Raw genomic sequence first — 17,806 nt, forward strand, 5'->3', positions numbered from 1 at the left:
CTTGTGCTGACTTCTCTCCGGGTCATAAGAAAGAACACACTTCAGCAGGGACTGTGTTATCATCGGTGGCCTGAACCTTTGTACTCGCTTGACCTCATACCTCTAGGAAGCTCAGCCAGCAAACGTAGTGCAGAGCTTTGTGGCAGCACCCTCTGGGGCGCGTGGGCTGCCCGTTAGGTTGTTCTGCTTCCATATATGCCGAGGTATTTCCATTGACATGCTCTTCTCACAGGTTTGAAATCGCTGTGACTTTGAAGTACCGGCTTTCCCTAAAGAGGAAGCGCTGCACTTGCCCAAGGACCTGCTCAAACCCAGCGTCTGCTGGGGCAGGATGGGGTGGCAGAAGTTAAACGGAGAGCATTAGTTTGAAAAATTTTATGAGGTCACCATCCTTTTAAATTGGTTTACACAGATGTCTGTCGGGTTTGTTGCTTTGTCCTTGCTAAATAGTTACTGTTTATGGAAAAATGAATTGCTTTGCAGAAGGAGGTCCAAAAGCTCATGCTGTTGTTTCCCTCACTGGAGATCTTCATGTTATTATGGGCATACAAATATTTGGCCTGAAATGGAGATTAATTATGAAGCACGCAGTGAATAACTAACTGTTTGACTTGTTCCTAAGATCTGTAGTCACTGGGTTAGAAATGATTTCCCAAACTGCAAGAGATAAGGGAAGGTTATTCCTGATTTCACAATGTCCATATTGTTAGGGCTTTGTGCTGTGTGTACTCTGACATCAGCTGATACCTACGCAAGTCGGGTCCAGCTTCTCATCCAAACCACTTCCTGGGGTTTTCTCGGGTAATGGCAGTGATTCAGAAGACACCACAGTGCCTCAGAAAGCTGTTTCTTACATGTTGCATCCTGGCTGTGTGACTGGGAAGACTGGGTTCTTGGGAAAGAGTTTTGATCTTAAAAATACCCACTTTTTTTGTTTGTTCTGCATTCAGATTTAGATGTGCATTGCTTGGTTTGTGTCCTACTGACCTTTTTGTAGACTTGTGGTATGTATTGTGGAAGATGTAGGAATATGATGTACACATATGCATGAGGCAGGAGCCTGAGCCAGCCTCCAATCAGAGATGCTGATTTTGTGCATCCACAATTGTTCCTACCGGGAAAAAAAAAAAAAAAACCTAGAAATGATTAAAATTTTTTAAAGGAAATAAAATCCGAATAATGGTACTCTGCACTTTTGCAGGACTGTCTACTTAAGAAGCTGAGAGTGAGTTAGAAACATTGATGAAGCCTCTGTTCTGTAAGGTGGGTATGTGTTTTTATTACTATTTTGAAAAAGCATAGAAAATTAAAACCATTTTCCCAAGTCCAGACACATAGCTATTTAAGAGATGTGAATAAAGTCCAGAAGTTTTCTGCCATGACACGTGTTCTGATCAATACCTACAAATAAGGTCTTTTGCCCCGCTCTGGATGGAAGTGATGGGTTTTTGCATTCTGTTAGCATTTGAAGTGGCTTTTTAAAATTTCAATTTCTGACTAATGGAACAAATGACTCTCACAGATACTTTTGCTCTGCTGTCCTCTCGCTCTTATTGTATGGTGGCCTTAGATCACAGTTTGTGGAGATAACAATCTGTGATAGGGGAGTCAGTGGAAATCAAATGTGTCCACTGGATCCAGGCCAAACATATTCTGGTGTTTAGAAATATTCAATGTGTTTCATTACTTTTTTATTTTAGCATTTTGTCACGATCAGATGCACCAGCAGTCTTTTAATAAATCCCCTTCCACGTTGAGACTTGAAGCTCAGGTTCATGGACCCATGAGGGCTGGATAATTTGAATAAGTCTGAGAAGTGAAACTGAGCATCTGTAGGTACAGTGGCTACAGGCAGCAAAACTACTGAATCCTTGTAATTTTGACAGCCTTTGTCATGACAAGATAACTGCATGTGAACCTATCAGCTCCACTTGCCCTCTGCATGAGCAGCTCAGATGTGGACCCTCAGTGCTTCTGTGCGCCGGGCTGGTTGCCCACCCCTGCTCGAGCAGCCTGGCTCCTGGGGCACTTGTTTTGGGCAGCAGCCTGGAGAAACTCTCTCTTGGGTTCTTGGTTATTTGCAGCGGTTTCTTTTTTGGCTTTGGGAGATAAACCGAGCCAGTGGGCTTCTGCCTCCTGCTTCTCACCATCAGGATCCTGGACTTGCTGTGGCAAGGGATAAGTAAGGATTGGAATGTGCCTCTCTAAGGATCTGGGTTTTTATTTAAACCGGTGTTTGCATTTAAAAGCCTTTTTTGAATAAATTACTCTGACAGTAAGTACCAGAATAGATATTGATAAGATATGAATTTATGCATGCCAGCATTTATCTCTTTTGTGTCTATTCACAAATACATACTGAAAATTGACTCTAGCTCCATATGGCTCCCAATCTCTTCCCTCCCCCGGCTGTCAGCTTCTCCTTACCTGGATGAATAAAAGGGAGCAGAGCGCTGGGCCATGAGCTGAAGGTGGGTGTAGCAGAAGAATTATATTCAAAATGTTTTTCTCTGGGACATCACTGTGGCTCCTCAAGTGCCTCTCAGTTCAGATGCAAAACACATTAAAAATACGACGCAGTTTGATGCCAATCTTAGCTTCACACTCTGAAAAAGGAATGAAAATACCCAGAGGGTGAGTAACCTATGTGCATATTTGCTTTCTGGGTGATAGAAGCTGTGCAAAAGCTTTTATTGCTTTAGAAGCTTTTCAGTACACATTATGACTATTAATTAAAATTACTTATTTTTTAATCGGAAATTTACACTTGGTTGAATTAGAGGTGACAGGCCTGCTTGTAGTCTGCTCAGCAGGGCTATAAGAAAGTTGAGATACCTCCAACCTGAGACCATTTTCTGAACATTTATTTTGCTCAGTTCTGAAGCGTTTAAGTTCAAAATCAATGGTAAGATTTGTAATACATTGTTTGATCGAAATTATGCAAATCCACTGCTGTAGCATAAAATGCTGTAAGATCTTTGAGAGGGAAACCACCCGTTTCTTCTGCCGTGGGGCACCCGGAGGCGGAAGGTGCAGGTTTCCCGTGTCGCTGCAACGCGCGCGGTGGGACGGCGCAGCTTGCTGCCTCGCTGCCGGCACCGTGCTGCCAGAAAACCTGCTCCAGTAGCTTCAATGCTTTCATGGGAACGGATTCCTCAGAGTCTCCAAAATGGGAAAGTTATGAGCCAGTATTAGGTGCCGTGGCCATTAATGATTCCCGTATTACAGCGTTACCTTGGCTTCTGGGGTCGTGTGGGTGGGCAGCAAAGTGGTCGTCTTCTGTTGCTGAAGCTCTAGTCAGCTGGTAAGGGAGCTGAAATGGTCACAGCTGATTCGGAGGTTTTTTTGGAGATTCCTTTCTGATGCAGCCTTTAGAAACCAAACATGAGGCCACAGCTTTCTGTCTTGTTACAGTGTTAGGTTACATTGTCAAATTCAGAGCAGTTAGATCAAGTTTGAAAGATATCCAGGGGGATAAACAGAGAGCAGCAGCTAAGGAGGAACAGAAGACAAAACTGCTTGGAAGAACATTTAAGTGGCAGAAGGTTCTGAAGTACTTTACCTCCGCTCTAAACTGGGACAAACCCTTGACAACTCTTATACAGCAAGATATCTTATTTCAGAACATTTAAAATACTGCTTCAGTCTTATTTTGCATAAAGTTATTTTGATGGTGTGAAGGTATTCCAACTCATCTCGTATATCTTGTTAAATTATAATTCACTGGGTAGCGCAGCAATACTGTTCAACTGTTATTATTGAAGTATCTTGTTATATCACAAGGCCTATTACTTTTATTAATCTTAATTTAAACCAGGGACAAAATTTATATTTTTTTTATGGAACTTTTCACTTCTATAAAATCAGTATGTTTTTCTTTCAGGAAACCCTTTCAGTATGAAAAGTTTGGATGACTTACACAGTTTTACAAATTTTTTCAATTCTTATTATGCAGTTTCAATTTTTAAAATGAGTGAAACGTGCCTTCTTTTATTGTCTATAAACACCATAAATCCCTAGAAGTACATATTTATGGCTGCATAGGATTTCAGTACAGATAGGGCTGACTTTTAATTTCTGTGAGAATGTTTACAATTGAATGGTCTCAGGAATAAAAACACAGCTTTTTTACGCTTATGTTTTGTGACTATAAAACTTGTACACACTCTGAGCTGTGAACCAAAAGCTTCAGATTTAGCCAGCAGAGAGGAAGGAATTTGTCTGCTCTACAGCAAAAGGAAGTATTTGCAGTGTTATTGTAGTACATGGCCTTTTGCCATCTTTGATAAAGTATTTAAGGGTTGTGCACCCAAAGTCTGCTGCCCTCTTGACCCATCATCCATCACCGGCTGTAGATGAGGTAGATGAGACGCAGCTCCATAGGAGAGCCATTGTTTCAGCCCCGTGCAGCTCCTCCGAGAACGGAAGCTGCAGACAAAGCAGCTCCCTGTGATTTACCGCGCCGCTCAGCCTCCCGGCATTTTCTCTTTTACCTATACCTTTCCTGGCCCTGCTCTGTGCCCGCCGAGGTGGACAGACGCATGAGGAAGCTGTGGGATTGATCTGCTTTCCACTCAGCTTCACTGGGCGTGACGAGCGTCTGCGTTTTGTTTTTTTTTTTTTCCTGTATTAAAAAGGAAAACCAGAGACAATTATCATGGCACTGTGCCTTGGCGATACGTTTAAATTTTTTTTCCCTTTTGGCTATTCAACACTGTTGATGGATGATGCTTAAAACACTGAATTGCCCATCATTTTTCTAGTGTGCTGTGAATTGCCCAGTCTTTTTTTTACCCTCTCTGAAAGCAGTTCTGGTTACAGAGATGCCAGCATCCCCAGTAAGTATGCCAAGAATGTACAGTTATACTTTATACTGCTAAATTAACAGACAGGAATAGTCACACCAAACCAGATTCAGCTCCCAGATGGGAAAGTGTCTCCTCTAGCCCAAATTTTAATGACTCTTTTACATGAGAAAGTTTCACCAATATAGCACACAGTGTGATTTAAAACAAATGCTGTCGTCTCTCTATGTTGGCGACAGGTAACTTGCAGAAAATAGTGATGATTTCTTTGTTTTCAATGACCGATCAAGGGTTGGAAATGTCTGGACATTTAGATAGGTTAACTTTTCTCTTAGTATCTTAAACTATTTCAATTTAAAAATAGTATTTTTAGTTTATCAATTGTACTTTTCTGAGAACTGGTTTGAAGTGAATACCAGGGTCTGATTCTTAATCAGTTTGTTATATATGCAATTCTCTTAGCTTTGTGAATTTGGTTATAATTTACATTCCTGTAAGTGACAAGGGAATGAGTCCTAGATGACATAACAACAATATTAGAAGAGCTAACTTCAGTTGTTGCAGTATGTGGTGATGATAGTGTGAAATATTCCCAGACAGACATTTCTGTCTCCTGACCAGGAAAGGTCTGTTCATGAGATGATGAAATCTGTGATCTTTCATGATTTGCCTGTGCCAGATGGAATACTGTGGCAGATTTTGGCCCCCTGCAAATTTTAACAATGACTGTGTTATGATGAAACGAGGCAGAAGTTTTATGATTTGTTTAAAAGAAAGGTCTTCAACTTTTTACGCACACTTTACCTAAGAGATGCTGAAGTCCATAGCCTGAATTCTCCTTGGAACTGCTTTAGGTTCCTGCCATGAAGCCAAGTGAGATAATGCAAGTGGTAAAAGAAGATCAAAGGGGCATACACGCGTGTTTGGATAGAAATACACAGTTCTCTATGTTTCTACCAGACACTGTAAATACCATATCTCCCAGTCACTGTAAATACCATATCTCCCAGTCATTGCAGGTACTCAGACATTGGAGAGATACTTTAAGTGGGATTACTTTGTGCTGTTCTCCAGTTCACGGTATTTCTAGTTTTCAGTGCACTGTACTACTCTATTCCTGTTTATAAATCTTTTAAGTGTGCACATTAAAAAAGTAATTAAATTGTCATCATAATTTATAGTATGCCTGAAGTCAATCACCTAATTAAACGGAAAGAGCAGAGAGGTAGTAGGTTCATAAGCATTTATTAAGTACTACAGTATTAATTATGCAGGGCTTTTGAACCAAGCAAAAGAAGAAAGAATGGAAACACCAATCTAAAAAGGTTTTCCATTGCTGCCCTTCTCAATTTAATAATATGAGACACACCCCCGCTCCCAGTTGGCAGGACAACACTAATGCTTTCTTTTTGTTAATTTTTAATGGAATTATGATGGAAGTTTTTTTATGACAATCACTTGCAGCATTTTCCTGTAATATTTTTGAAAGAATAATATGTCCCCATGCAGGGGCCTATAAATACGTGAGTAGAATTGGAAGATACATTTAGAGTTATGGTGTGGGGTGGAGTGTGCAGGAACAGACGCTTGGCCGTCACTCCTCAGTGTCTCAGTCAGGGAGCAGAGTCCCAGGAGGGCTCAGGGGGCAGTGGAGGTGGGGGCTGAGCCCAAAAGAGGAGGCTCTGGGTGACACTGGAAGAGTCGGGTGTGGTATGGTGGGAATGGGTAGGGACACCATTCTCCCGAGGAATTTTGCTTTTTCTTTGCAACCTTTTTCTCACCTCTAGCTGTAAACCTGTGTCGCTTGGCTGGAGCTGGAAGTGGCGGGTACGAGCTGCTGGCTCGCCCCGCAGGGACCAGGGTCGGGAGGAGGCTCTGTACAAAGTGGCCAGCTGTGGGCTGGCACCAAGAAATGGAAGCCCATTATATTAGTGAACTTGTGAATCAGGGCTATCTTACCATCTCTGGTTTGCATTTTGCTGCATCAGATGAACTGCGTCAACGCAAGAAGGTGATGAGGATGTAGCAGAAGCCTTACATTTATAATTTCTTCTTTTTTCCTAGTCTGTTAAAAAATTAAAACCACTGATAACACACTGAAATAGACTTACCTGCTTCCCCTGTCGTTTCATTGCAGCCTCAGTGGCCTTTACAGAGGTGTCTGATCCTGCAGCCTGGGCCTCGAGCCCTGGCTGTGCTGAAGAAGCCCGTGGGCTTTAGGGGGGAGCGGGAGTGAGCAGGCAAACAGGCAGCTGCTGGGAGCAGTCCAGAGGTCTCTGATCTTGGACTGATTTGCCAGCCGGCTGTGAGCAGGACCTTGCTGGTGCTTGGGGATACAAATGTGGCCAGTAGGCAAACAAACAACGGTAATAAACCAGGATAAAGACCAGTAAGGGTTTTGAACAGAATTCAGTGTATGCTTCACTACTCGGTCGGTTGTTGATGTAAGGGCTAAACTGAAATCCTGGGAAAGGAACCTCTTTGCTTTTTTCCTACAAGAACTTGGGCAACAAAAGCCCCTCTCTCAGTTCACCAGAGGTGAGGCCTTTTAAAAGACCTCTAGATCAGCAGTCTTTTAAAAAAACAGATGACCAAAAAACCTTCCGTATAAATGGATAGGAAGGCATTAGAGACTTACCTACTTGTACTGTCATTATCAAATTGATGTAACATATTTGGAACCTAACAGCACAGGTATCAGTTTATCTTACAGTATATTAAATAGGAATTCACTGGAAATACATAATCACAACATAAGGGCAAAATCTAAAAGTTGGATATAACTTATCTGAAAACTGGAGAACCAGTTCAGTAGCTCTTTTTCTGGAAGAAACTGAGATTGTGTGATTGGAATATCAATCCCTGCTGAAGGCCATTTCTTTTCACAGTCTTTAATAAGCTGCACTGAAATGACAGAAAAAATGACAAAACAGAAAAGCTACACTGAACAATCAAGAAAATTTACTGTGCATAGGTTTTTCATTTATGCAGAAAACATTGAATCTATTTGGCCATGAGCACTGAAGTATTCTGTACCATCTTCTTGCGCTCAGGGATGCAGAGGATTGTATGCTAAGGCCTGATGCAGCAGTTTAGTTAGCAGCACCTTGTCTCCTTGTCCCACATACCTGCTGAGACATGGGCTTGTGTGCCTTGCTGGAGGGAGACCTGTGGTTACCACTCTTAATCTGTTTATTACTGTAATTACTGTTTCAAAAAGATATAATTGGGATTCCCTTTACAACAAAGACAATGTTTTACCTTATATGGAGCAAATAAAATTCTTGACAGCTCTTCATCTCAGAACTCATAATAACCCTAAAATAAGCACAGTCATTATGTTTCAGGTTAGCACTGCAGCAGCATTATATAAGGAATCTAACTTGACAGTTGTCTGGGGAAAAAAATTATATATATATTCATATATATATGTATATGTAAAAAAGGTAGTGGCCTAAACAAAGACTCAGATGACATAATACAGGTTGGGTTAGATAATTCATTTTATGGTCAATAAGCCTGTCTTCTGAGCTACCTACTAGAAAACGTAATGCTTGTCTGTTTGTATCAGACTTTACATCTACCTCTAATATAGAAATTGCTCGTGCTATGCTACTGTTAAGTGTGTTTTCAGCTTTCCATACTGGCAGTAGACAGAGGCAGTCCCGGCAGTGGTGTCCTCTCTTTGTTGAAACAGTGAAAAACTAGAAAGTCCAAACCTTTCTCATATTGATTCTGAAAACAAGTTGGATGAGTATTATGTTGCAGCTATTTGAAGCAACTGTGGAGTGAGCCATTTGAGTACCTTCTGCCATTTTTTTTAATCAAAACAGAGAATAAAAGTCCGCTCTTATCGTGTGAGAGCCCTTTCTTTACCACTTTCTTTAGGCATATATTTTCACTGGGAAAATTGGCTTGTTTTGTTACAGGCAAATAACTGATTTAAAGTTCTAGAATCTACTTCAGTACATGCACATTATGATACAATGATACACCAAATGAATATTGTATTTTAAATCCATAACTGGAAATATTTGTGAATCCTTAGGTGTTGAAAATGGCACAGGTGTTCTCTCGTGGATGGAGTACTTGACCACCCAAGTCTGTCTTTATGGGTTGCTCAGAAATCACTCAGACAGGTCTGTGTTAGACGCTGGCAGAGTTAGGACGGGTGGGTGTTTGGTAGCACATGCCTTGCATGCACAGTGTGTGACTCCAGGCAGCTCAGCTAAAGACTCTCTCTGTAAGTGTGAGGAGGCCACCAGCTTCTCCTGTGCTCCTAGACCTCTTTGGTGTTGGGAGCACAGGGGTGTCACAGTCATTCATATGTGTAAGGTGATGGCCGTTATTTAAAAATCAAAGTATGTGGTGCACTTGCTATGACTGCAGCCTGACCAGGCATATCAGAAGGAGCTTTTAAGTTCCTGCTACTGGAACTTAGAGTGTCCTTCAGAGCCTTCAGATGCTCTGTGTAAATGCTCAGGTAATCCTGGTGCTGGCATGGCTTCATTCCTGGCAATGCCTAATGGAGGTGACATATGCTTATATAAGGAGGTAACGCTCCTTGTTCAAGTTTGGGTGGAAGTTCCCTGGAATTACAGAGCACATCCTGAAGAACAGCAGTATTAAATTTCAGCTATCATCTCATTAATGTGTGTATTGATCCTGTATGTGTGATTTTCTCAAGGTGTTTCTTGGGAGAACAATATTAAATTTGAAAGAACAAATGCCACTATAAAGCATGGAGATGTGTGATGACATATTTATAACTTCAAACCTCAGAATAAATTCCTAACTAGACTTGGTGCAAACATTTCAAATCTTCTTCAGCCAACAAGATCAAGAGCCAAAAGGTAACCTCAATTCACAGGACTCTTCAGGAAGATGGAAAAACCCAAAGTCAAGATGAGAGTATTTGAGACAAGACAACTAGGTACATTGAGTCTGGAGAAAGTGTAAATCAGAGCTTTAACTGCATATATGCAAAAGGACTGGATGATTTACTGAAGAGAAATGTTATTGAAGAGAAATGGGGGAAAAATACTGTGGTTAAGCTGCATCAGGGAATACTTTGCTACACTGTTCAATATTGGAAAGGGGTTACTACTGCACAACATTTAGGTCAGTGGAGCAAACTGCCATGGGAGGGTGTGGAGTCAGTCATGGCTAGACTAGGTAAGTGTCTATTATAGATGAACTAGGATGACCCATTTAGAGGCGGCTTCCAACCCAAATGTGTCTGTGATTTTTTTCTCTTCGGGTACAACTCTTGTCAGATTGACTTGTTCTTCCATTTAGTATGTGAATTATTACAGCTCTATTGACAAAAAAGCCCTATGCACCAAGAACAGCATGTAAGGCTAGAATGATTACCAATTTTACTTTGCATGTTGTAGCAGATGTAAAATGCCAAATAATTATTACATAAACTCAATAGTGTGTTCATGTTTATGTTGAAATCTGTGTTGAAATTAAAATATCTTATAAATTTTTAGACTATACTTAAAATATTTTGCTTTCTTCCTTAGATTAAAACTTTTTTTTTCCCACAGAAATGTCTCCATATTTTAAAGATGGGAAACATATAAAATTGTAGAGAATAATATTACACAGGAGGTGAGATACACTCTGTGTCCCCATGACCACACAAACTATATCTCTCTTCCTACAAATGTTTGTCATAGTGCTAGTTCCCAGGGAAGGGTTTAGAGGATCTACAGATCAGTAAGCCAATGCAGATGTGTGTACATACATATGTGCATACCTATAGGTAATAGTGTGATAGTCTTACTCAATAGTTACTGTAGTCAGTGGAATCTTGAATTGATCCTAGGGCACGGAAGACATGTTTTCTCTATCTCAGGTTATGATTTCTTTCATGACTCTATATTGTTCAAAAGCAGGCTCTATTGTTAAGTAATTAAAATCAGTGCACGGGGAAAGATTCACTTTTATCAACAGAAGAAGCATAATGTATAGCTAACCACCCATATCAGGGAAAATAATTTCTCCTTGGGCTCAATCCAGGTTCCACTGACTTTTACGATACTTGGATCAAGGTTTCTAATCATTATGCTGTGATGATCTGCAAACCCTCTGGGGATTTTTTTTATCATTGCCAGGACTAGTTGTAATGAAATGATACGAAAAACACTGAAACGTAGGTGCTGAAACCTAGATCTGCAGTTCAAGTTAAGGCTTGTCAGAGTGAAAGAAAAGGAGTAGCCCCAGCAAAGGTAATTCTGACTCCATTTACTTACCCTCTTTAAATCCCATTTGAAACTACTGTAGGATTGGTGTATTAGTAAGCAATCCCTAAAGAAGTGGTGAGAAGTACTCTACCGTATCCTAAGGGCATGGTAGGTAGATCAGGTATAGTGAGACTGCCTGGAGCCTTTTCCTGGGGTCTCCTAATTCTGCTTGTCTCCTGTGAAGCAGTCCTGTTAGAAAAATAGCTTGTTTTCTTTGAGCACTTGCTCTTTTATCATTTAAGTGATTTCTGGTGGTCACAAAGGTTCTGGAACAGCACAATAATGGTTTGGGATATAAATGACTGAATTTTAATATATCTGTTGTAACCTCCTGAATGAGAATCGGTGGTATTCATCTCTGGAAACACTCAGGTGGGAATCTGAATACTCTTTGGAGATGTAGAATTCAGTAGGGATCTTTCTTGTCCTATTTTCTCTAACTTGCCACCTTCTTAGTCTTCGATTTTGTCTGACTTCCTGAATGATTACTATTGCTGTGCCTTTTATTACTCATGAGAAGTCATTAACTTGATTTCTTATGTTTCTTAGCAGTGGCATTGTTTTCCTGGCAGAAATATTTTTGCTGCCTAGCATGTTGACTGTGTTATCTGAAAGTGTTTTTAGGTCCCATGCACTTTCTTGGCTCCTTTCCTAGGGCAGCTTTTCCTCAGTTGGATTTTCTACAGCCAGTGTGGCCTCTCACCATTTTCCTGTTTTTATTAATTTTTGAGCAGAAGCCGTAACATAGAATCAAAGCTTGAGGTTTTAAGAGGACAAGTCTCAATGAAATTGCCACCTTGCAGTCCTTAGTCTTTTGCTTGCAGCTGCACTAAAGCTCTGCTGAACACAGCAGAGAGAGCAAATGTGGCTTAAAACCAGTTTTTCCCTTTGTCTGGTTCCTGGGGTAACGAGGCCTTAAAGGCACTCCGTGTTAATAGGAAACAACCTTAGAAACCAGGTTTAACTAATCCCTGCCAGTCTCTAAGTCAGCCATAAGGTCTCTTTATGTCATTTAGTGGTAGTGTATCCATGTGAGCTAGCACCTGACTTTTGGACACAGGCATGAATAAATTCAGTGGAGGTTCTGCTCATCTGCATTTCCATTTGTTTTTCAAAGGTCAACATTTTTCTTCTTTCAAATACACTGCTTTTTAGTGACCTTTCTGGGCATAGTAAATAAAGGTAGATTAGCGAGGGATTGGTTTAGTACACTGTTTCAGAGTCTTTATTTTATTCTGACTGTGTTGTCTTGGCCATCACAAAAGGATATCAGGGTGGTACTATGCCCATAACAACATTCACGAGTTCTGAAAATTTATGATAAAACCTCTGTGTTTCCCCTAAAGTAATGAGTCCTCTGTCAAGTACCGCATCATGGATAATTGTTACTTAGGGCTTTTAAGTTCAGTTTCTTCATCTAGTACTGTAGTGATACAGAAATCGAAACTTTCCATCTTGCCTTTTCTATAACTTCATTTATGCTGCGGATCTCAGAGAGTGGACAGGTGCTGCCTTTGCAAGGGTCTGCAGAGGTTGAAGATGACACTCTATCCATGGATCATCATTGTTTACTAGCTGGAAATTACTACTCCACCACTCGTTGAAAAACCAGTGGAAGTGCTCTGTTTCCTACACCAGGCAAATCCATCTGGGTTAACTTTGGTTGAAGGTCAGTGAAGAGCTTACACTCACTGAGGTAGGAAAATGTGAGCCTCCAGCTAGCAAAGAGCAAGTGGGGACAGGAGCACCTTCAGCTTCCACAACTAGAGGAAGAGGGCTTCTGTCATAGGTCTTAGCTAGCAGCAGTTTTCCTTTAAATGAGACATGCTGGGGTGGATTGGATAGCTTCAAGCTTTTGTGTTTTGTGTGTTCCTACATGATGCAGTGGAGAACTGGTTGAAATTCAAATGCAAAAGTAAGCCAGAACCTGACTTGTAACTGTACTTGCAGGAGTTTTCCACTGTCCTCCAAAACCTAGTCTTTTATCTCAGATTATTCTCCAAGCTGTTGATTACATTTTTCAGAGATGCAGTGTTCTTGGTGATGATTGTGTCAGGTCCATCAGTTGTTATTACCAGGTCCTCAATTTTCTTTTCAACCTCCTGCTGTTTCAATCCCAAACCTTCAAGCTTCCTGCCCATGGAAACCATTGTAGTCTGGTTTAGGCCCAAACTTCCAGAAATGTGTACTGCATGTCTGGTAAAGAAATTAGATAATATTGGGTGTCCAAGGACCACAGCTCTAGTACGTTGCCAAACCAAAGGCAGGTAAGCAGGTAAGCCCTTTTAACAGGCTGAAAACCATGTATGAATATGCTGCCAGGTCCCTCACTGATCTTAATTTCCTTGAGGGCATGTTAAAGTTACCTCCTGTTCTCTTATGAAAATCATAGACAAAAGTGTTAAAATCTTAAATCACTTGGGTGATTGTGACCAGTAGATCATACCATATAGCACACCTGGAAAATATCTTTTCACACAGCTCCTGAAAGCAGATCCACAAATTTCTTTTTAAATACATACTAAATCAGCTGTGATTTTCATGATCTTAGTGAATGGGGTTGTTCTCTTAAAGCTGCCCACCTAGTCAGAGGCACTTGGTTTGGCATAATTTTTCCCATGTTGCTCTACATCGTGGTCCCCCCTTCTCCACCCAGGGAGAAGGCTGTGCCTGCAGAAGGCAGTGGCACCAAGCTCGCTGTCTGCTTCCCCCTTCCTGTGGCTCCAGGGAAGGGTGCTCATCCCGGGCTGAGCCTCGCTGGCAGGGCCGGGTGGGTGAGTTTTCTCCTCCAAAATGGTGGTGGAGCAGCAGTTGGGGTCAGTAGTAGGTGTGCTGGGGACTTCCTTTGTGTGTGGAAATACCATAACCTTTCAGATCAGGGCATGCATGGTGAGACATTTTATCTCTGCATTTCTGCAAAAGTGAATGAGACAGTAGGATTCCCGTTAGTGGCAGAAGCCATTATTGAAGTCTTTGCAAAGGACTTCTCACTCTAGTTGAAGGAAGAACATGCTTCTTTTACATATTTTTGCTGTCATTGCTGTCTTGGCCAAAGGTGTAAAGAGGCTTGATCCTTGATTTGATCCCTGACTGACACAAAAGCTCTCACTATGGATACATTTAGGACAAACCTTTACTTTTACTGAAACACTTTTTGCTTGCTGGATGAGGGAAGAGGGACCTCGGGAAAAAAAGCTGTGCCAGCAGATAACATGATTTTATTGGTATGAGTGAAGACTGTGCTGGGAACACACTATCGGTACAGTTTGCTAGGACAGCTGTGCCAGCAGAGCTATCCTATTCTGGATACAGCCATGTCTTCTACTCCAGTTTGTCATGCATGATTTATCTTTCTGTCACCTCTTCAGGTCCCTAAGCACCTCTCAGCGTAAAAAGAAATTAAAACACAATACAGATGAGTCTGCTCTGTATTGGAGTCTTGACCTTTAATATATCAGGTTTTCTTATTGCAACTTTCCCAGCAAATAGGCTGCCCTACAAGAACTGATGTTGCTTTAGTGATCTGCAGAGGTCCCACCTCAGCCACGCTTCAGTTTTATTTGTTTTCACCTACAAACTCTCAAGCTGCCTGAAATGCCTTTGAAAGGAGATAAAGTGTTCAGATTGCCTGGGAGATCATAACCATGAGCTCCAGTGGTCCAATGAGGAAAAAAAATTACCATCAAAAATCAGAGAAAACAGCCTGGCAACCCAAGTGTCAGAAGAATTGTTTAATGTTTTGTCCTGTTATACCAGTTTAATTTTTATCAGACTTTGGGATTTGTTTTTTAACCCCTTGGTGCTCTCATTATATTTTCCTTCCTTTTTTAAAGAAAGTGTATGCATCTTGCCCTGTGCTTTTGTGGCAGCATTTCTCCTGAGCAACCTGGTTTGTCAGTCCAATGGCAGGTTCGCAGTCAGACTCCTTAGATCAATAAACCATCTTAGTTAGTTGTTGAGTATACCAGATTTGAATTTTAAAAATCCAGTCACACTTAAAATATCACAGAGGCCAAAACGTGATGTAAATTTTAAGAGGCATCTGAAGAATTGCTCTATATTTCAGTCATAACACTTTGCCAGCATTACCTTTTGACCAGATCACTGTTTGATTGGGTTTCAGTCTCATGTTTTTTCTCTGCAACTATTGAAGGTGTTGTGTTTTTTTTCCCCAAGAGACAGACAACTGTGTCTTTAAAGAAACAGAACAACTGTGTCAACAGATGGCAGAGAAAATGCTGTGTCTGAAATAGTGCTAGGAATAAACCGTGTTAAAAATAGGTAGTCTTGCCACAACTGTTTCTTTGGCCAATGTGGAAATCCTACTTTCCCATACTAGTGTGTTATCAAAACTATGCTAAAACCATGCTAGAAACACTGCCAAATTAGTCTATAAAAATCTTGCTAGAACAATAACTGCCTAATTGTAATACTCATGCTACTAAAGGAGAAAGGCTAAGGAAGCTGTGCTGCCACAGGAGAGCTCTTCACAATTCCTGTGGCTGACCCCTGGCCAGCAGCAGCTAAAACACAGCTCTTGCACTTGTGGGTATAAATTTTAATTATGTGACCCCCTCTCTCCATCCCCAACAGTACTAGGATAAGTAGGACACAAGAGGGTGTCATAATTTTGACCTTTCTTAGAAGTATTGTTTCACTCCTAGGTATGGAGAGAAATAATTTTCCTGTCCCATAAACTATCTGGGGAGAACCTACGACAGTTTTGCTAACAAGTTGGGGTTTTTTAAAAGGAAACTCTTGCCCTCTCCAAAATAGGAGTGCAAGCCAAACTATTCTTAAACATGCTCGTTACTAGCAGAATTACAGCTGCAGTTTAGACATTGCATTTCTGTTTTCCATCTGTTGTCTCACTTATTTTTGCTGTCTGTCTCCCTTCTTTCAATTGTCTCTTCTGTGTCTCAGTTTATCCAATTTTCAGGGCTGGCCAGCCATTTCAGCATTATCGCTGTCCTAATGGCTGTAAGGAGAGCAGAGGAGCTCTTTGCTAAATGATTTTATTTCCACAATGCCTCCGTGCTTTGTTTGGTTGGTTTTTGTTTGTGCTTGGTGCTCCATGTTGTGTCATCTGGGAAGAGGAGATGTTTGCATAATGTGTATTTTGCTGGAGTTGTTTAATTTCTGCAAGTATTTATATTCTGCAGCTCACAGTGCCTTCACGGCAGGGACAGATTGTAATCCCAGAGAACAAATCAGAGGGTTGATCCCACGCTGGCCATCTCCAGCAGCCTGGAGGATCTGGAGAACAGGTAGGGCCTGGCCCTCCCCTCCCCACACTTCCCCCCCAGCCCTCGGCTGGGGGACCCACTTGGGAGGAAGCAGCCTCGGGCAGCTGAGCATAATTGAGGGCAGCCCCACAGCATCCGTAATTGATTCCTGATCTCTGAGATGAAATGTAAAGGTAGGCAAGGCCTCTTCATCTGGAGAGAAGGGCAGAGTCAGACAAGCGGTGTGGTCTGCTGCTGAGCGTAAATTCCCTGTGACCGGTTACAGCCCTGCTGTTTGCAACAGGCTTTTCCTTTCCCACTTGTCTGCAGTCAAGGAATGCTCCTGGGGAATCTGTGCTTGCCTGGAAGTTGTCTCTGTTAGATTAATGTAGCAGACTAAAGGAAATTTAAAGGAAAAGAAAAGGTTTCAGACATCTGTAGAGGCTGCCCGGTTACTTCCGTGCATCAAGGAAGGAGCCACATTCCTTATCAAAGTGGTATGTTCATTGCCTCTATTTTCCTCATTCCATGGGAGAGAAATGGAAACAGAGGAGGTGAAACGCCTAGTATTTTCCACTCTTCTCCCAGTGGGTAAGAAAGCTCCCAGTTCACTATGTGAAAAGGCTCAGAGAGGCTCATCAGCAATTCTGGATGCATGGGATTTCTGATGGTAGCTTCTTACCTCATCTTTTCTGTGTTACCTTCTTCTACCTCTGCAGTTCTTTGCAATCCATAGGTAGTATGTATGTACATATGTATGTGTCCGTTCCAAAGACATGTCCCATGGCTTCTTTTGAATTTGTTTTCTCTTAACCAATCTATGAATGAATTCAAAATACTAGTATTTTACATGCATGAGTGACAGTTTGATTAACAGCTGAATTCTACCTTCCTTCAGCATGATGAGCTCTAAAGGAAATCGAGGGAAGTTTTGTGCAACATTCTCAGTCTGTGAAAAACCCACATTCAGAAGGATGCACACCATCTATTCACTTTAGACTTGAGCACATGCTTTGCTGAATTGGCTTTACTGATTAGAGATGGAATTAAGCATATGCTTAAGTGACTTGCTTAGCTGTGACTGAGGTTGCATAATTTGTCTGCTAGAGCTTTCCCACTGAATTCAGTGAGAGTAGACTCAGGCCACAGTGACAGAGGTGATGCAGCCAATTGGCAGGATATTCCAATTAAAACGTATTCCCTTTGTATTGTAAAATGAGGTTTTGCTTTCTCATTACTGCCAGATTCAAATTATGGTTGTGAATTGTGGTCAAGTCAATATGGTTTCATGGGACAAGTATAGAAAAATATTTTTGCTTTAGCTACAGGAATATATAGCTAAAAGCTGTCCTACAGTTGTATTCAGTCTAACTGCTTGCTATTGCACTGCCCATTTTTCAGACTGTTTCATTCTTGTGTTGGACACCAAAATCATTAGAAAACATTCACTGGCAGCATATCTTTAGAATGTGAAATAAAGAAACCAGACATTTGTGATGCACCAGTAATCTGTTATTATTTTTTT

The 17,806-nt window shown here is 41.3% G+C and overlaps 1 protein-coding gene across 3 annotated transcripts in view; it reads left to right on the forward strand.

Annotated features, from left to right (window-relative positions):
* The window catches only part of HIVEP2 (HIVEP zinc finger 2), a 141,499-nt gene that overhangs the window by 62,946 nt on the left and 60,747 nt on the right, over positions 1-17,806 (forward strand). For 2 of the 3 annotated variants that reach the window (XM_042796249.1, XM_032983171.2), the window contains one exon: positions 1,202-1,263. The gene's annotated coding sequence lies outside the window, so the exon portion shown is untranslated. Of the gene's footprint in view, positions 1-1,201; positions 1,264-2,433; positions 2,472-17,806 lie in introns of those variants that run through there. The other variant, XM_032983172.2, reaches the window with a different exon arrangement.

Source organism: Tyto alba, unplaced genomic scaffold, assembly GCF_018691265.1.
Source record: "Tyto alba isolate M040663 unplaced genomic scaffold, T.alba_DEE_v4.0 Super-Scaffold_22, whole genome shotgun sequence".
In the NCBI taxonomy this organism is placed as follows: Eukaryota; Metazoa; Chordata; class Aves; order Strigiformes; family Tytonidae; genus Tyto; species Tyto alba.